This window comes from Triticum dicoccoides, chromosome 3B, assembly GCF_002162155.2.
Source record: "Triticum dicoccoides isolate Atlit2015 ecotype Zavitan chromosome 3B, WEW_v2.0, whole genome shotgun sequence".
Classification (NCBI taxonomy): Eukaryota; Viridiplantae; Streptophyta; class Magnoliopsida; order Poales; family Poaceae; genus Triticum; species Triticum dicoccoides.
Window position 1 is genome coordinate 415,605,542 of NC_041385.1, and position 10,296 is coordinate 415,615,837.

A 10,296-nucleotide genomic window follows, 5' to 3' on the forward strand; every position below is an offset into this window, starting at 1 on the left:
GTAAAGATGGCATGGCATAGATCAAAACACATGTAGACATCAACCTCATAGGATGCACACATCAATCATGGCAAAAATGACAAAAGAGCTAGTTCTGTTAACAGACAGCAGATAACATTATGAAGCACTCTTGCGACGATGATTCAGGCATCAAGATGAGCTCAAATGAATATGATGCAATGGAATGAAATGAAGTACTCATCGAGTAGAACAATTTAACATATTACACGCACAAAACGGAGCTACAGATGCAGAGATACGATGCGATGAACATGACATGGTTATGTAAATATTTCGAGGACTTAGCAGAATTTTCAGAGGGAAAAGTCGACCTTCGAGATCCAGATCTCGCACGGATTATGAAGATCGCCGGAGTTCCGCCGGAGTTGACGAAGGAGACGGCCGGAGCTAGGGAAGGCCGGATCCGAGGCGCTCCTCGCCGGATCCGGTCGGAGGAGGCGAGGGGAAGGCCGGGCGGCGCGGCCGGAGGCCGGGCGCGGCGCGGCGATGCGGTGGCCGGCGACGAGGAGGCCGGCCGGAGCAGCAAGGCGGCGGCGGCGCTCCGCGACGGCCGGGAGGGGGCCGGGAGGCGGCGCGGGAGGCGGATCCCGGGCGCGTGGGGGCGCGGCCGAGGCTGGCGGCTACCGGCGGCGGGCGGCGGAGCACGCGAGCTCCGGCGAGAGGCGGATGGCGGTGGTGGGCGAGCGCCGGCCGATCGCGGGCGCGGGCGACCCCGGGCGGCGGCGGCGGCGGATCCGGGCCCCGGCGGGCCGCGGCGCAGCGGGATGGCGACTGGCCACGTGGCGCGTGGAGGTTGGCTGAGGCGGCGGCGGCGACGACGTGTCGCCCCGGGATTGGTCCGGGCGACGTGGCGGCGGAAGTGGACATGTACGGCTGCCGGGCGGACATGTCCGGCGGCGCGAGGAGGGAGAGGGCTAGGGTTTGGACTGCGAAAATTCGGGGAGGGACACATATTTATAGTTTCTGGGAGCTAGGAGAGTCCAAATGAGGAGCGGTTTTCGGCCACGCGATCGTGATCGAATGACTGAGAGCATGGAGGGGAGTTTGCTGGGTTTTGGGCCACTTTGGAAGGGTGTTGGGCTGCAAAGAGAAGGAGGCTTTACGGTTACCCGGTTAACCGTTAGAGTACCAAATGACCTCCGAATGGCACGAAACTTGACAGGCAGTCTACCGATGGTATACCAAGGCCGCTTGGCAAACCTCGGGCCATTCCGATAAAGTTTAATACCCACACACGAAGAAAGGCAAGAAGGGGTCGCCGGATGACATAGGAGCGCCGGATTGCAAAACGGACAACGGGGAAAATGCTGGGATGCATGAGACGAACACGTATGCAATGCAATGCATATGATGACATGGCAATATGCAACACACAAGCAAATGACATGGCAACAATGGCGAATAACTGGCAGACACCTGGCGCATCAAATCCGGGGCATTACAACTAGTAAGATCTCACAAAGATTTGCAAGGAATTTACTGAAAGATGTGCAATGAATTGGAATGCAGAAAATGCAGAGCAAACAGAGAAAGAAATCTAGATGAAGTTTTTTTTTGAAAGGGGAAACGAATATGCATGAGACAAATGCAAAAACACAGAAAAGAAAACAAGAGAACTTCATCTAGAGATGGTCGGCGACAAAGTCACCTATGTTAGAGTATATTGACTTAGAAGTCAAGTGAGATCACTTGATCATAGGTCATACTCATCGTTTAAGCTCAAAATGGGGTTGCCATTTTTTGTTTAAGCATCTTGATGTATTCACATCTTTTCGAGTTGCTTTAGCTCATGACTTGGAGTAAAGCTTCTCTAAGATGGAATAACATACCTTGGTTGGTGGTGTTGTCCATGTAGTTGAACTTGTGTGGGTTGCTCAAGGTTGATGTAGCTCATCAAGAATTTGGAGCACTACTTGGAATTTTAGTCCATCTACCTACATGGGTTAGTTCTTGCAAGGAAGAGCACTTGTGTATCCAAAAATGACAATCGTGAAGCTCAACATAGAATTTGTCAAAGGATATATTTAAGAGGTTTCGTGCTTCCTTGTCTTCAACCACCAAGGTGTAGAGACTTGGTGATGTAGAGATTGCTCAAGATATGAGTGGATTACAATCTCATGGAATTTGATTCCACCAAGTACCTACATGGGTTAGATAACATGCAAGATACACATATATCCAAGACATAAGATTTTCATCATAAGAGAAATATCAAGGATTAGTCATAAGCTCATGTCTTGCATGTATCCAATGGAGTTTCTACTCCAAGTTCGAAGCATCAATGATGTTCAATTCTCCTCTTAACCTTCGACTTGTGTGTAGCCTTGGGCGACGAGACATGCTTTGTTATGAACTACTTGTCCATCTTCATCTTGCTTGTTGCGAAACACCCATTTGGTACCGATGACGTTGTGGTTGTTGTCGGGCTTCTCAACCAATGTCCAAACTTGATTCCTCTCAAAGTTATGTAGTTCTTCATGCATAGCATTTATCCAATCCGGATCTTCCAATGCGTCTTCAACCTTCATAGGTTCAATGCTAGAGATGAAAGAATAGTTTTCACAAAAGTTAGCTAAACGAGTTTTAGAGCGAGTGATTCTCTCGATTTGAATGTCATTGTAGATTTGCTCGACGGGATGATCTTTAGCAATTCTAGCTCGAACTCCTGAAAGCTTTTGCTTGGGTCTTCGTTGAACATATTCTTCATCTTGTTCTTCTTCTTCTTGGCCTTCTTCATTGTTGGCATTGTCGTTCTCTTGTCGTGGTGGAGAGGGAGGTTGTTGACGTTCGTCTTGATGCGCTTCCTTGTTTTCTTCATCTTGGTGTGTCCCACTTGTGGATGCTTCCGTATCAACTCTTGGTTCACCTTGTTGTGAAGTAGAAGCTTCCACTTGGACGGACGAGGTACTCTCCTTCCCCTCCGTTGGACGAACCTTGGCAATAGCCAAGTCTTGAATTGCTTCCGAAGGATCTTTGTCACCTACATCAATTGGCAATTGCTCTACTTGCGAGACGTTAGATTCATCAAACTTCACATCTACCGTCTCTTCAACCTTTCGGGTGAAATTGTTGTAGACACGGTAAGTGTGAGAGTTTGAGCCATAACCTAGTAGGAAACCTTCATGAGATTTAGGAGCAAATTTAGAGCGACGATGCTTATCAAGAATGTAGCACTTTGAGCCGAATACTCGAAAGTATCCAACTTGGGGTTTGTTACCGATGAGGAGCTCGTATGCCGTCTTGCCGAGTAGCTTGTGAATATACAAGCGATTTGTTGCATGACAAGCTGTCTCAACCGCTTCTGCCCAAAAGTGCTTCGGCGTCTTGTACTCATCAAGCATTGTTCTCGCCATTTTGATGAGCGTCCAGTTCTTCCTCTCAACAACTCCATTTTGTTGAGGAGTGTACGTAGCCGAGAACTCGTGTGAAATCCCTTCTTCGTCAAGAAAGGTGTCCACATTTGCGTTCTTGAACTCCATTCCGTTGTCGCTGCGAACCTTCTTGATCTTCACTTCAAATTGATTTTGGGCCTTCCTAGCGAAGTTTTTGAAGATCTTTTGGACCTGCGATTTATCATCGAGAAAGAACACCCACGTAAATCTTGAAAAATCATCAACTATAACTAGACCAAAAGAATTTCCACTGAGACTCTTGTAAGAGTTGGGACCAAAGAGATCCATGTGAAGTAGCTCGAGTGGCCTCCTTGTAGTCGTGATGTTCTTCACGGGATGCCTTCCTCCAACCTGTTTACCTGCCTGTCAAGCGCTGCAAAGTCTATCCTTATCAAATATGACATCATTAACTCCAAGGATATGATTTCCTTTAATAAGCTTGTCAAGGTTTCGCATACCAACATGACCTAGTCGTCTATGCCATAGCCAACCTTTTGAGGATTTAGCAATGAAGCAAGTTTTAGGTTGAGCCTTTTTAGTGAAATCAACAATGTATAGATCACCTCTACGCACACCGGTAAAGACCATTTTATGATTATCTCGACGAAACACTTGGCAGTCTACTTCAGTAAATAAAACATTGAAACCAAAATCAGCAAGTCTAGATACTGAAAGTAGGTTGTAACCAAGAGATTCAACGAGCATGACATTTTGTATGGAGCTATCATGTGATATGGCCACCTTACCAAGGCCAACCACCTTACCCTTTGAGTTGTCACCGAAAGTGACATACTCTCGAGGACTATCATTATCAGCAAGCTCACAAAACATGTCTTTATCTCCGGTCATGTGATCGGTACATCCACTATCAAGAACCCATTCCTTTCCTCCTGACATATATCCCCGAAGATTTGCCATAAGACCAAAGTGTCTCATTGCATCATCAAGATCAAAGTCACTGTCATCATCCTCATCATAGTATCCATGTTCAACATCGTCATATGGTGGATCAAGTCCTAGAGAGGGTGATTCATTAGAATGAGTTTGACAATGATCTTGCTTATGAATTTTTATAGCTTCGGAAATAATATCACTAATAATACTAACATTTCCTTTGGCACGCATAAGGTTAGTAAGCTCAAATAGACGATCACCAAACAAGGGATCACTAGTATTCATCTTACTCAAGGCAATAGACTCATGGAGAATTTCATCAAGATTTTTCAAGGAATAATCTGGAAATCGTTCCTCAAGAAATTTCCATATAGTTTAGGCACACTTAAAAGTAGGCAAACATCCAATCAAATTTCTAGGCAATCCTCTAATGATAAGTTCGGCAGTTCTAAGATTCCTAATCATGTCAATTGACTCATCATGGGTAGGATGCATAGGATCAACATAAGGTGCACAAGGGCTAGCAATGTACTTGTTAAAATGATATTGATTGAAAATAACAAGCATCTCATTTTTCCACTCGTGAAAATACTCTCCATCAAGAATAGGCACTCTATGTCCAAGACTCCCAATAGTAGACTCATCCATCTTCCTCCAATGGTGATTAAACCAAAGCAATGGAGACCAAAGCTCTGATACCACTTGTAGGTCGTTGAGAAGAGGTGTCTAGAGGGGGGGTGATTAGACACTAAGTACCAAAGTTGAAGTTTTTAAGGTTCTTTAAGTTTAAGTGGAGTTTAGGCACAATTTCAACATTCACAATACATATCAAGCAAGCATGCAAAGAGTATATGAGCAGCGGAAAGTAAAGCATGCAACTTGCAAGAAAGTAAAGGGAAGGGTTTGGAGGATTCAAACACAATTGGAGACACGGATGTTTTTGGCGTGGTTCCGATAGGTGGTGCTATCGTACATCCACGTTGATGGAGACTTCAACCCACGAAGGGTAATGGTTGCGCGAGTCCACGGAGAGCTCCACCCACGAAAGGTCCACGAAGAAGCAACCTTGTCTATCCCACCATGGCCGTCGCCCACAAAGGACTTGCCTCACTTGCGATAGATCTTCACGAAGTAGGCGATCTCCTTGCCCTTACAAACTCCTTGGTTCAACTCCACAATCTTGTCGGAGGCTCCCAAGTGACACCTAGCCAATCTAGGAGACACCACTCTTCAAGAAGTAACAAATGGTGCATTGATGATGAACTCCTTGCTCTTGTGCTTCAAATGATAGTCTCCCCAACACTCAACTCTCTTTCATAGGTTTTGGATCTGGTGGAAAGAAGATTTTAGTGGAAAGCAACTTGGGGAAGGCTAGAGATCAAGATTCATATGGTAGGAATGGAATATCTTGGCCTCAACACATGAGTAGGTAGTTCTCTCTCCGAAAATGTATGCTGGAAGTGTAGGTTCAGTCTGATGGCTCTCTCCACGAATGAAGAGGAGGTGGAGGGGTATATATAGCCTCCACACAAAATATAACCGTTACACACAATCTACCAAACTCGGTGGGACCGAATCGTTAAACTCGGTCAGACCGATTTGGCAAATAATGTGACCGTTAGGGTTTTCGGTGGGACCGAAATGCAACTCGGTGAGACCGATACGGTTAGGGTTAGGGCATAACGTAATCTCGGTAAGACCGATTACACAAACTCGGTGAGACCGATTTTGGTAATAAGCTTTCCAGAGAGTTGGTCAAGCAAACTCGGTTTGACCGATTACATAAACTCGATGAGACCAATTTTGGTAATAGGTTAACCAGAGAGTTTGCATTGTAATCTCGGTAGTACCGATTGCTCAAACTCGGTGAGACCAATTTTGGTAATGGACATACATAGAGAGATTACAATCCCATCTCGGTGAGACCAAGATCCCTATCGGTAAGACTGATTTGCTTAGGGTTTGTGGCAGTGGCTATGACTTTTGGAATCGGTGGCGCCGGATAGGAAGAATTGGTGTGACCGATTTTGGCTTTAGGTTTAGGTCATTTGTGGAAGTGGGAAAGTAGCTGAGGGTTTTGGAGCATATCACTAAGCACATGAAGCAAGAGGCTCATTAAGCAACACCTCATCCCTCCTTGATAGTATTGGCTTTTCCTATAGACTCAATGTGATCTTGGACCACTAAAATGTAAAATGAAGAGTCTTGAGCTTGAAGCTTGAGCCAATCCTTTGTCCTTAGCATCTTGAAGGAGTTCCCACATCCTTTAGTCCATGCCACTCCATTGTTGAACTTATCTGAAATATACTAGATAAAAGTGTTAGTCCAACAAGAGATATGTTGACATTAATTACCAAAACCACCTAGGGAGCACTTGTGCTTTCAATTGTCTCCTATGTTGTCACTTTCATATACTAGTGGGAATTTTCATTATAGAACTTGGCTTGTATATTCCAATGATGGGCTTCCTCAAATGCCCTAGGTCTTCATGAGCAAGCAAGTTGGATGCACACCCACTTAGTTTCTTTTGTTGAGCTTTCATACACTTATAGCTCTTAGTGCATCCGTTGCATGGCAATCCCTACTCCTCGCATTGACATCAATTGATGGGCATCTCCATAGCCCGTTGATTAGCCGCGTCGATGTGAGACTTTCTCCTTTTTTGTCTTCACCACATAACCTCCATCATTATATTCTATTCCACCTATAGTGCTATATCCATGGCTTGCGCTCATGTATTGCGTGAGGGTTGAAAAAGCTGAAGCGCATTAAAAAGTATGAACCAATTGCTCGGCTTGTCATCGGGGTTGTGCATGATGGGGGCATTTTGTGTGACGAAAATGAAGCATGGACAAATTGTATGATTTTGCAGGGATAAGCTTGCTTTGGCCTTATTGTTTTGAAAAGACATGATTGCTTTATTGGTACGCTCAATGTATTATTGTTTTTATGTCAAATGATAGACTATTGCTTTGAATCACTCGTGTCTTAATATTCATGCCATGATTAGATATATGATCAAGATTATGCTAGGTAGCATTCCACATCAAAAATTATCTTTTTTATCATTTACCTACTCGAGGACGAGTAGGAATTAAGCTTGGGGATGCTGATACGTCTCCATCGTATCTATAATTTTTGATTGTTCCATGCCAATATTCTTCAACTTTTATATACTTTTGGCAACTTTTTATACTATTTTTTGGGACTAACATATTGATCCAGTGCCCAGTGCCAGTTCCTGTCTATTGCAGGTTTTTTGTTTCGCAGAAACCCAATATCAAACGGAGTCCAAACGGGATAAAAACGGACGGAGATTATTTGGAATATTTATGATTTTTGGGAAGTAAAATCAACGCGAAACGATGTCCGGGGTGGCCACGAGACAGGGGGGCGCGCCCTCCCCCCGGGCGCGGCCTGGGCTCTCGTGGGCCACCCATAAGGCGGTTGACGCTCTTCTTTTGGTGCAAGAAAGCTAATTTTATGAGAAAGATCTGGGTGAAAGATTCACCCCAATCGCAGTTACGGATCTCCGGATATTTAAGAAACGATGAAGGGGTAGAACCTGAGAACGCAGAAACAGAGAGATAGATCCAATCTCGGAGGGGCTCTCGCCCTCCCACGCCATGGGAGCCAAGGACCAGAGGGTAAATCCTTCTCCCATCTAGGGAGAAGGTCAAGGAAGAAGAAGAAGTAGGAGGGCTCTCTCCCCCTTTCTTTCGGTGGCGCCGGAACGCTGCCGGGGGCCATCATCATCACCGCGATCTTCACCAACACCTCCATCATCGTCACCAACATCTCCATCACCTTCCCCCATCTATATTTAGTGGTTCACTCTCCCGCAATCCGCTGTACCCTCTACTTGAACATGGTGCTTTATGCTTCATATTATTTTCCAATGATGTGTTGCCATCCTATGATGTCTGAATAGATTTTCGTTGTCCTATCGGTGATTGATGAATTGCTATGATTGGTTTGAGTTGCATGTTTTATTATTGGTGCTGTCCTATTGTGCCCTCCGTGTCGCGCAAGCGTGAGGGATTCTCTCTGTAGGGTTTGCAACATGTTTATGATTTGCTTATGGTGGGTGGCGTGAGTGACAGAAGCACAGACCCGAGTAAGTAGGTTGTTTGCGTATGGGATAAAGGGGACTTGATGCTTTAATGCTATGGTTGGGTTTTACCTTAATGAATCTTTAGTATTTGCGGATGCTTGCTAGAGTTCCAATCATAAGTGCATATGATCCAAGTAGAGAAAGTATGTTAGCTTATGCCTCTCCCTCAAATAGAATTGCAATAGTGATTACCGGTCTAGTAACGTAGTCAATTGCTTAGGGACAATTTCACAACTCCTACCACCACTTTTCCACACTCGCTATATTTACTTTATTGCATCTTTATCTAAACAGCCCCTAGTTTATGTTTACGTGCTCTTTATTATCTTGCAAACCTATCCTATCACACTTGCAAAGTACTTCTAGTTTCATACTTGTTCTAGGTAAAGAGGACGTCAAGCGTGCGTAGAGTCGTATCAGTGGACGATAGGACTTGAGAGAGTATTTGTTCTACCTTTATCTCCTTGTTGGGTTCGACACTCTTACTTGTCGAAAGAGGCTACAACTATCCCGTATACTTGCGGGTCATCAGATGGTGGCAACAAGAAAAAACCAAAGTGAACTCCAGGAGATTTAAGTGTGCCGGGAGGCCCTTTGCTGAGAGAAGCCTTGCTTGTTTTTTCCTGATTTGTAAACCTTCTCACAACTTTGTCTTTTGCTGTGAACTAGTATATGTTTGTTATGTTTTATGAATCATTGAGGTGTATAAAATTGCTTAACTTATGCTTTTCAAGTTTTTTATGAAGACGAGTTTAATGTGAGTGTTCCACATGAGCGCTGGACTAGCGTGTGAACGTTTGGAATTTATTACATTGTGGCCTCAATTAACTGCATGAACCACTATAACAAGATACATAGTTGCTTATATGTCAGACAACAGATTGTTGATTGTTAGTTGGTCGATAGCCTAGTGTTGAAGCGAGCTGAGCCAATGTGCCGTGTTTTGCACAAATGCTTACAAGTGGGGTAGCACCAACAATGTTTACAAGTACTTATGTATACGTCGGCGCACAGTTCTTGAATGAGTGCTCTATTTCATCAAAAAACACACTGCTCGTATGATAAACCATGACAACTTATGTCTTACCATGCCATATTCATGAAAAAACTAGTGAGTGCGCATCTGTTTCGGCAACAATTGCGATGGTTCTCACATGATTCACGGGCACATAATAGTAGCAGCAGTTCCCATAGACGGATTCAAACAGAGTACTAGCCCCAGAGGGGTCGATAACAGGCAAGGTTCAGATAATTAGACACAATCCAAACTACTATTAAACAATAGCTGGGGCAACTATTTCGTGCCTCGATCTAATTTGGGCTGGACACAAGACGGACCTTCCCATGAACATCATCGAGGACGTCCCGCAGCAGCTCAATCCTGTGAACCTTCATGAAGACAACCTTGTGGCCTTGCCACTGATAAACTTGTTTGTGGAGTCATGCCACGTCATCTTCCTACGTAAGCTTGACAAGAACAGTATGCCTCACAAACGAAGGAGTAGCTTTGAACTTCTTGTGCTTCAGTACACCCTGGACAACACGCCTGACAACAGTGAGGCTGGAATACAACTCTTCATTGGTATAACTACAAATGGCTTCCAGGATCCAACAACCTAAGAACTCTGTTTTCCCAATGTGTATATTCAGGTCATCCGCCTCATAGCGAGTGAGATGTACAAGCACACAATCCTTGTCTGCATCAGGGCTCTAACTGAAACAAAAACAAATTTTGAATTACTTTTCAGTATAAGAAACACAATTTATTTAAACCACTATGTATAGCATGGCATCGAAGCTAATAAAATTTTGCATTATTAATCACCACGTACTTAGATGAAAAACCACAATCAAGATCGGCAAAAGAAGGAAATC